This window comes from Camelus dromedarius, chromosome 9 (assembly GCF_036321535.1).
Source record: "Camelus dromedarius isolate mCamDro1 chromosome 9, mCamDro1.pat, whole genome shotgun sequence".
NCBI classification, from domain to species: Eukaryota; Metazoa; Chordata; class Mammalia; order Artiodactyla; family Camelidae; genus Camelus; species Camelus dromedarius.
The window spans coordinates 77367445-77377106 of record NC_087444.1 but is presented as its reverse complement, the minus strand read 5'-3'; positions in this window follow the sequence as shown (position 1 = coordinate 77377106).

The window sequence follows — 9662 nt, the reverse complement described above, 5'->3', positions numbered from 1 at the left end:
GCAAAGGGACAGGAGGTAGCCTGGAAGGCCACGCTGACCAAGAGGACGCCGTGGGCAGGTGCCCATCACCCTCAGCGCGTGTTTCAACACTGACATTCTCACAGGAAGCAGAGCAGCACCTTCCCCACATGTCAGTCTCCGCTGCCGTCCCATAGAAGATGTGTGACTTCTGCTTTTTCAGAAAACAGTTCCTGCCTGTCATGAACCCCGGTTCTGTGCTCCACACTTTGTCCAAATGTGCCAACAAGTGAAGAGAGCCCGATGCTGGGTTTAGAGCTGGACGGTCAGAAGATTCACGATTTACGTTGTGGTCCAGCTTCTGGCACTTGGTGAGAAGTCCGTGGGGATGGACGGGAAGGCACGGTGTTCTGACACCTGCCAACGAGTCTGCCTACTGTTTGTCAGCATTAGCATTTATACTCAGTTATTTTAGAAGAGCTGCAGGTAAAGTAAACTAACAACACGAAAAAGAGGTTACCTACTGCAAGCTCAGCCCCTCTCCCACACGTCAGCGGTTTGTGTCCGTCTCCAGACCCTCCCGGGTCACGGAAGCCTGCTTGGATTAATGACAGTTACTGAGCGCAGGAACGGAGCCCCTGGGCGCCTTCCTTACAGCCTTGGTCACGCTGGTGATGAGAGCGGGGCCCGGGGGGGATGAGGGGGGGATGAGGGGGGGACTCCGGGGAGACAGAGAGCAGGACGCACCAGGAGGGAAGGTTTGCCCAAACCGCTTCCCAGTTATTTGGGGCGGATGCCCCTCCAGCCACACCGTCCCTGTTCCTCCTCGCTGGGGACCTGGGCTTCGGACTGGGCTGACTCGGCGGGCCCGGGGTTCTGCACGGTAAAGCTGTTATTTGCCCTTTGTAACTCGGCATCGGTTTGTGGGGAGAACTCGGAGCGCGTGCGCGTAGCATGTTCCTCGTGAAACTTCCACTGAACAATTTCAGCAGCTGCTGAGCCTGCGCGGTGGCCGCCGCCTCCCCGCTCCCAGGAGCGTCGGTTCGCAGGTGAGTCACAGGGTCCGCGACGCGCACCGCCTGGAGCCGCCTGCGAAGCGCGGCCGGTCCTCGCGCTTCTCCCGCCGCGCTCAGCAGCCGCGCGCGGGCTCCGTCTCCCCGGGCCCCCGAGGGCTCAGGGCGCGCTGGTCCCCGCCGGCCGCACAGCTCTGCTCCTGCGGGGTCTCCCTACTAGGCTCACGTCTTATTTCTCCGTGGGGAGCTCGTGTCAACTCGTCTAGTCCAAGGAGAAGAGCTGTGGGTGGACTCCGGGGACGGACGTGCGCCCACAGCGCCGCCTCGGGAGGGCTGCCGCGCTCACGAGGCTGAGCCCAAGCGCCGTCCACGGACACGGCAGGCCTCGACGCGCTCAGATCTACGTTTCGCAGCGTCCGGAAACGTCTGAGGGGTGCGCTCGCAGGGGTTGGGTTTTGCACGTTTCTCGCTACATTCATTCCGCAGGGTTGCTCTCTTGTCACTGTCGATATTCGAGCGCAGGTGGGGACTCGCTTGCGCCTCTGAAAGCGGTTGGTTCACGTAAATGGCTTTCATAGCAACTAGTTAACCGATTTCTTTCCTGCTGAGTGACCCTCGTCCTGGAGTCTCTCGGGCTTCCCGGTCCGCCTCCCCCCGCGACGCCCACTCCCACCGCGCCCGTGTCGGCCCGGCTCCCCGAGGTCCGCGCACGCCCGTTCTCCCGGGGTCCCGGCCTCCAGAGAGCTGGCTCGGCCCGCCTTCCCGCGCTGCTTTCCTCTCAGCGCCCTGTCGGAGCAGGACAACCGCCATGCGTGTGAGGGCAGGGTCCTGCACTGCCAAAGCTCAGTAAAAGCAAAACCAGACAGACTGGCTCTGGTCCATTCTAAGTCATAACATCCCACCCCTCCTTCTGGGGGCGGGGGGGCGGGGGGGGGCAACTCCCTTGATCTCCTAACCCATAGAGAACAATGTTAATTTTGTGTAAATGCAAGAATTGTAAAGATATGTGTAATTTGGAGAGCCCATGACACTACAAAATGAGAATCTAAAAGCACACAACAGGCGGAAAACACAGTAGGAATAAATTCTTTCTCCGAGGCCAGGATTTCTGGAAGTTTCCTTAAGAGCTGATGGAACCAGTTGACATCTAGGGCCGGAGGCCCTTTGGTTGTTGCCCGTCTTTCTTTGGCCTTCCAGAGCATTCTTGCGTGTCTCCTCCTGTACCACAGCCACCTCCACTCCAGGCCCCTCTCCTCTGAGCTCTGCGGTCCCCGAGCAGGTGCAGAAAGGTGCAGGGAGCAGCGAGGGCCGTTTCTTTCGCCTCCTCCCTCGGGCAGCGGACGTCACACGCCGGCCGTGGGTTCCTTTGTTAGACAGCTGACGTGAGAAGTACGTCCAGGCTCCACGTGCAGCCAGAGTCCCAGCACTTCTAATAGGTGTGGCCTGAAGTGATCGGGACTGGTGGCCTGATGTAGGAGGTGACTAACCACTGTTCAGCGCTGACCTCCTTAAAAGGGTGAGAGGACCTTCTAACCTCAGAGCTGAAGCTCAGGATGGGCGGGGAGTGAGGAAGCGGGGACTGACGCGGATGTGAAGTTAGTTGTCTTCAGACCCTGGAGGCAAAGAAGCATCGGTTGTGTGCACATTCAACTTATTTTCCAAAGTGGACCTTCTCCAGCACTGTAAGAGATTCACTGTGCATCCTTGGTAATACTTAATTTTGTCAGGCTTATTAATTCTTGCTAATCTTAGTGGGCTTTAAGAATGATTTGTAGTTATAATTTGAGTTTCCAGTCTTTTTGCCCATTTTATCAGTTCATAGGAGTTCTTCACATCTTCTGGGTACCGATTCTTGTTGGTTAAATGCAAATATCTTCTTGCAGGATGTGACGTGTCTTTTCCCATTCTCATTGGTACTTTTTGATGAATAAAAATTAACTTTACTGTGTTTAAAAAAAATAGGTGGGGAAACTTACTTGCTCATCTTCTGGTCCCACACGGCTGACAGTCCTCGGACTACACTTGTCTTCACCCAAACACTTAGGTTTCCCATACGCAGAAGGAGAAGCATCAAATTCTCCTGGACTGAGAGGTACAAGGCTCACTGGAAGGAACTCAGTCCGGGTCTCCCTCAGGCTCTCCGGGGCAGCTTGGCGCCCTGTCATGTGGGAGGCTTTGTCTCCGTGCCCCTCTGTATCCTGTGAGTCTGGGCTGTGCTCTGCATTCTCACCCCTGCCTCCCATCTGGCTCAGGTCATTTCTAAACCTAAAGTTCCCTGGTCTACCGATGTGCATGCAGTAAAGAAACAATGATGTCTGTGCAGACACTGGTGGTGGGGCTGCTTGCACTGTTGAGTGTGCAAAGAACCAGATGGGTCTGGGATGGTGACTGGATTCTTGTCTGGATCCTGATGGGACCCCTGGGACAGGTTCATTTATGGCACGGGACGTAGGCATGGAGACTGGGGAAGGGAGATCTTGCAACCCCCATCTCATGAGCCATATCATCATGACAGTCAGGGAAGGGGCTGGCCCTGTGAGGAGGAGACTTTTGAGGGAACTGGGACCTGGACAGAATGACCTGGACTTCTCAAGGTCACAGCCTGAGGGAATGGCTGGCTGAGCCCCCGGCACCAGGCAGGCTCACGGGCAGAGCTGGATTCTTCAGGAACGGACTTCCTCAGAGTCGTGGGGTCAGCAAGATGAGGTCTGATAGAGACGGAGGAGGGTCTGCAGCTGTCCTGTCCTCCTGGTACTTGGTGGGGCTCAGTATCTCCAAGGGCGCAGACCTGTGGCTGTCTCCAGGCCTTGCCCTCGAGCCCAGGGGGACACCCAGCCCCAGTGGTGGCTTTTATCCGAGGAGAAGGGAATCAGGCCCTTGGTGTGTGCAGCCCTTCTCGGTATCAAGGCCCACGTGCTTTGCGATTCTCAGCCTGAACCCCCACGTCTGCCCAGACTTCCCTTTCCCCGAGCCCAGCTGTCCAGTGCCTCTGAGAAACAGACGGTCTAGCCCCGTGGGCTCTGCCCTGGGACAGAACCCAGGAAGGGCCCTGCAAGTCCGGGGGCAGTGCAAATGCCCCACGTGCTGCTGGGAACCTGGGGTCTGCAGTGGGAGCCACTTTCCTCTGGAAAGCACTTCTCTTTCTACATGAGAAAATAACCACCCTTGTTTCTCCCCCTGAAAAACAGACGGAGAAGGCCAGCAAGAAGCTCTCTGTTGAAACTCAGCCCTACGCAGGCCCTCCGACGCGGCGACTCTGCAGCCCACCTCTCACCGCCTGCCGGACCCGCACTCATTTTCATATGACGTCGCCCCAGGTAGGAAGGGTGCTGGGCGAGGGGGCAGGGGGACGTTGTCGCACAAGCCCAAACCTTGACAGAGGGCTGTGCTCCGCAGGACGTGCCACAAACCTACGAGAACTGTCGTGGAAGCATGATGTGTGCAAGTGTGCCTTGGATGGGTTTTTAAGTGAAAAGGCAGTAAAAGCGGCCTCTCAATTATTTTTCTTGTTGGGAAAGAAAGCAATGATACATATGCTTGAAAAAAAACTGGGAGCAATAGTAACAGCGCGGATTTGTCTAGCTCTTTTTTCCCCTCTTTTTTGGCTAAATATTGTTTCCTTTACTCACTCTGTTGTCCAGATTCAGACTCAGAGAGTGACCCGACCTCATTCCCAGTCACCTTCCCTCCCCAGACCGTCTGTGTGGGTGGTGGTGTCCATGAGCTCAGACAACACGGTTTTTTACTCAGCAAGCCCTGATAGAATGTGGCATCATATTTGTTGTTCAAACCAGGCATCTTCTATTTGCGGTATTCAGGTTTTGAATAATTTGATTTTAAACTAGCCATTAATCACCAATTCTTTAAAAACATTTTTTTGACTGAAATATAATTGATTTACAATGTTGTATTAATTTCTGGTGTACAGCATAGTGATTCAGTAATATGTATATATATTCTTTTTCAGATTCTTTTCCATTAGAGGTTTTTTGTTTTAATTGAAGTAGTTGGTTATTGAAATTGACAGATCTCTGGTGCACAGCACAATGTCCCAGTCATGCATATACATACATATATCCGTTTTCACATTCTTCCATTAGAAGTTATTACAAGATACGGAATATAGTTCCCTGTGTTATATGGTAGGACGTTGTTATTTATCTATTTTATCTTCTTTCTTTTTTCTGGCGGGGGAGGTAACTAGGTTTATTTATTTAATTATTATTTTTTTTAATGGAGGTTCTAGGGATTGAACCCAGGACCTCATGCATGCCAAGCACGTGCTCTACCACTGAGCTGTCCCCTCCCCCCATTTGCCTATTTTAGATACAGTAGTGTTTACCTGTCAACCCCAAACTCCTGCTTTACCCCTCCTTCCTCCTAGTCACTAACTCTTTATCAAGAAGCTCCACATTTGGGTAAGAAGTTCTGTTAGTGAGTGCTGGGCCCAGCTTGATAGCATCAGGACGAAGTGCACACTCATCTGAAAGAGACATTTTACACTATTTTATATTGTTGTTGAGTTTTTTATAATTCACAGAAATCATTCACTTTGATCTTTTTTTAAAATATGTATTTTTTAATTGAAGTGTAGTCAGTTTACAATGTTGGGTCAGTTTCTGGTGTACAGCAGAATGCTGCAGTCACACGTGAACATACATACATTCATTTTCATATTCCTTTTTACCATCAGTTACTACAAGATATTGAATATAGTTCCCTGTGCTACATGTTGGTCATTTTATCTTCTACCATGTTATGAAACAACACACCACTTTTTGGAATCAGTGATTTCCCATTGACAAGACCCTGCTTTGTGTTATCACAACACCATTAAAAGCCGTACAGGGTGTATGTCATTCCTCAGGAAATTAAAACATGCAGAAGTTAGAAAGTCCTGCATGTAAGTGAGTGTGCTGTCATTGGTATGTGTTAGGTTTGTGCGAATGTGAGTATGTGCGCAAGTACGTGTGCATGTGTGTGCATGTGCATTTTGTGCACGTGTGTATACACATACATAGGTGTGTGTGTGTGTGTGTGTGTGTGTGTGTAGCAGGTCGTGAGCCAGTGCAGTTCAGCAGAAGAAATCAAATGTCTTTCTCTAGCATTGATCTGATCTCACTCAGGAGCTGCCCCAGCTTAATGATAAGCCACACACTCTCTCTATCTTTTTCCCTCTCCCTCTCCCTCTCTCTCAGTGTTTAATACTTAGTCCCTCCCAATCATTATAAACATACTCTATAGCATTTGTTTTTTTGAAGCACTGTCAATCACACCGTGTCAGTTTCTGGTGCACAGCACAATGTCCCAGTCATGCATATATATATGTACATATATTCACTTTCATATTTTTTTCATTAAAGGTTATTATAAGATATTGAACATAGTTCCCTGTGCTGTATAGCAGAAACTTTTTAAAATCTATTTTTATATATAGTGGCTAACATTGTAAATCTCAGACTCCCTTATTTATCCCTCCCCACCCCTTTCCCTGGTAACCATAAGGTTGCTTACTATGTCTGTGAGTCTTTCTGTTTTGTAGATGAGTTCATTATAGCATTTATTCAGTCTGTGTTCCTCTCTCCGCAATCCATCCCAGGATGGTGTCCAGGAGGGCGGGAGCAACTGTCCAATGTCACTGTTGGCCCTGCTGGCTCTGGGTCTGAGCTGACTGGGTCTGCGGGGTTTGCTCTCCCCGTTGCTGGAGGCCTCGCTGAAGTCTGTGCCCAGGGGTCAGGGTCCATTCTCTCTCTGCTCCCTGAGGGGCCCTTTAGGTCATCCCAGTGTCCACTTTGTCCAGGGGGTTCAGTGGGCATGTCTGAGCATCTGCTTCTGACCCATCTGGTCCAGGTGGGTCTCTCCTCCCAGCACGACTGACCCCCCTGGTGTTTACCCACCTGGACACACCTCAGGGGAACTGGGGGGCTCCAAGTGCAAGGCAGACCCTGCCTGGCCACACAGCACCACCAGGGGCGCTAAATGTAGCTGGTCCTCCAGGTGACCTTGGCGACCACAGAGCAGGAGGGGACGTCCTTCCACGCAGGAAAGCCCCTGCACCCCAGGGCCCTGAGTCTTGGCTTCCATATCTGGCAAGCCAGAGGGTCGAGAAGAAATTAGTCCTGACGTCCGGTTTTCTGATCTCTCCTTGGCCCTTCTCCCCTTCCCACCAATCCCGAGAAGGAAAGGTTTTTCTTTTCTGTTTGTTTTAATTTCCTCTAAGCCCGGTCTGCCCCCACTGTGGCCTCACCGCCTGGACGCGCAGGAATCCTCCGCAGCGGAGCAGACGCTGGACCTGGTCGGCTGCCTGTGCTCTGCGGGTAGAATATTTAGGAATCCTCTGTAGGAGTGCCAGCTCTCCACACTTCCCTTGCTAAGTGCCCACCTGTCCGCCTGTCTACCTGGGTCAGAGTCAGAAAAGCCAGATTTGAGGGGAAATGCACCATTCTAACTGTGATGGTTGATTTCTGTGTCGACCTGCCTGGGCTAAGGGACACCCTGAGAACTGGTGAAACACTACTTCTGAAAGAAAAATAAAGAGAGGAAGGCAGGGAGGGAGAAAGGGAGGGAAAGAGAGAGAGAAAGAAAGAAAGGAAAGGAAAGGAAGGAAAGGAAAGGAAAGGAAAGGGAAAGGGAAAGGAAAGGAAAGAAAGAGAGGAAGGAAGGAAGGAAAGAGACAGAAAGTAGTAAGAACGAGACGCTGGCGCCCCCTAGCTGTCCTCAGGGTAATACTCTGTTTTAATTTGACTGGGGACCTCAGGTTGACCCCATAAGGGGGAGGGGTCACCTGCACGTCCGACCCACGGCAGGCTTGGAGCCCTCGGGCGGGGGGTCCCGGAGACCCCACATCCTTGGTGGCACAGCTGGTCCCGCTCGGGGGACGTGGTCGTACAACTTCCACGTGTTTCTCTGTTGAGACAGTAAGGGGCGGCCTGGTTTAGAAGCCCTGTAATATCGGCAACAACGCTATTAATCACGTGCGCAATTGCGGACGGACCTAAATCTGTGTGAACTGAAGCGAGGAAATAAGACAGCGACCTGGGAAGTAAGCAAGCTGCTTGGTAGACCTACCGACAGACCGTCGGTCTGTGAGAGCTCCCAGGCTTCCTAGCTCTGTTTTAAACGAAGTTTCCCTTTGTTACTTTTCACACCAGCATAGGCATGTAGGACACGCGCTGCAGCATCCCCCTAACGGAAGCCTGAAACATGGCTAACACGAGGGGTACAGCAGGCTCTACTCCACAGAGCCATCCTGGGACCAGGCGCCACACCCAGCGTACGGTTCCAAGGTCGCCCGGGGCATCCGTAGCCACCAGCAGAAGGGAAGAGCAGGGAGTGTCTTGTGTGGGAAGTCCGGATGCTCCATGCATCCTGCTCACACGCCACCAGCTAAACTTCATCCCCAGACACACCTAACTGCAAGGGAGGATGGAGAGAGCACCTCGTCTCACTGGGAGCCCAGAAAGGGAGGACACGGGGGTGGTGAGCAGTCACCGTCCTGTCGCACGGGGACCACCTGCCATTTTGGGCACCTGGGGCTCACAGCGGTGGGGGTGCCATTCCCAGTCTCCACTGCTTCCTTCCCAGCCTCCCCTTATGCAGAGGCTCTAGGCACGCAGACATTAGTCAGACTCTCATTCATCATCTCACAAACTGGTGGGACAAGGAGACGTTCCTGCAAGGAGATACTTGGAACTCAGCGTGTAGCATTCAAGGCCAGAGGAATCCATGAACAGAAGTGGTGCTGAGGACCGACACCCCTCAGGTAGGCAGAATAACACCCCCAAAGATGTCCACGTCCTAGTCCCTGGAACCAGCTGGTGCGTCACCTTAGGTGGAGACAGGGTCTTTGCAGGCGTGACTGAGTTAAGGGCCTTGCGAGGGGGAGAGGAGCCTGGCTATTCCCAGTGGACCCAGTGTCACCACAAGGGTCCTTATAAGATGGGGGCAGGAAGGTCAGAGAGACGGAAGGAGGGGTGACCACAGGCGTCCTAGTCGGAGGGAGGATCTGAAGACGCCACAGCGCTCCTTGAAGACAGGAAGGGGCCACGGACAAGGAGCGCACATGGCCCCCAGACGCCGCGCAAGGTAGTGAGATGGCTTCTCCCCTGGAGCCCCAGGAGGAATGCAGTCCTGCTGGCCCCTGATTTCAGCCCACTCTAATGGATTTCAGATCTCTGACATCCTGAGCTGTACAATAAGTTGTGTTGTTTGGCGCCACTAAGTGAGTGGTGGTTTGTTTCAGCAGCAATTGCAAAAACAGCTTCCAACCCCAAACCTGAAGGGCATTAGCCGGGGGTGGGGGGCTGAAGGTGAGATGGAGGTCAGTGTTTTACAGCTCATGGGTCCTCTTGTGTGGGGAGAATGCTGGCATCCAGTGGGCATGGACTGGAGTGGGAGTGGGAAGTGGGGGACTGTGCGTCCCTGAGTGGACCTAGGGCCCGAGGGACCCTCCCTGTGCAGTCATGGCTTCATCGCTCCCTTGGTCCGTCCACACGTGTCCGTGTGTGTGGGTGTGTGCGTTGTGCATTCACGGGTGTGTGCATGGCGTGGCGTGAGGGGTGTGTGCAGATACGTGTCCCTCTCTCGGCCCTGAGACACACAGTCAGATCAGAAAACACTGATGCCATTGTAGTCCATCTCGATCCCCTCACTAAGTCTGGAGCCACTGTGGAGGCAGAGACTGGGACCCAG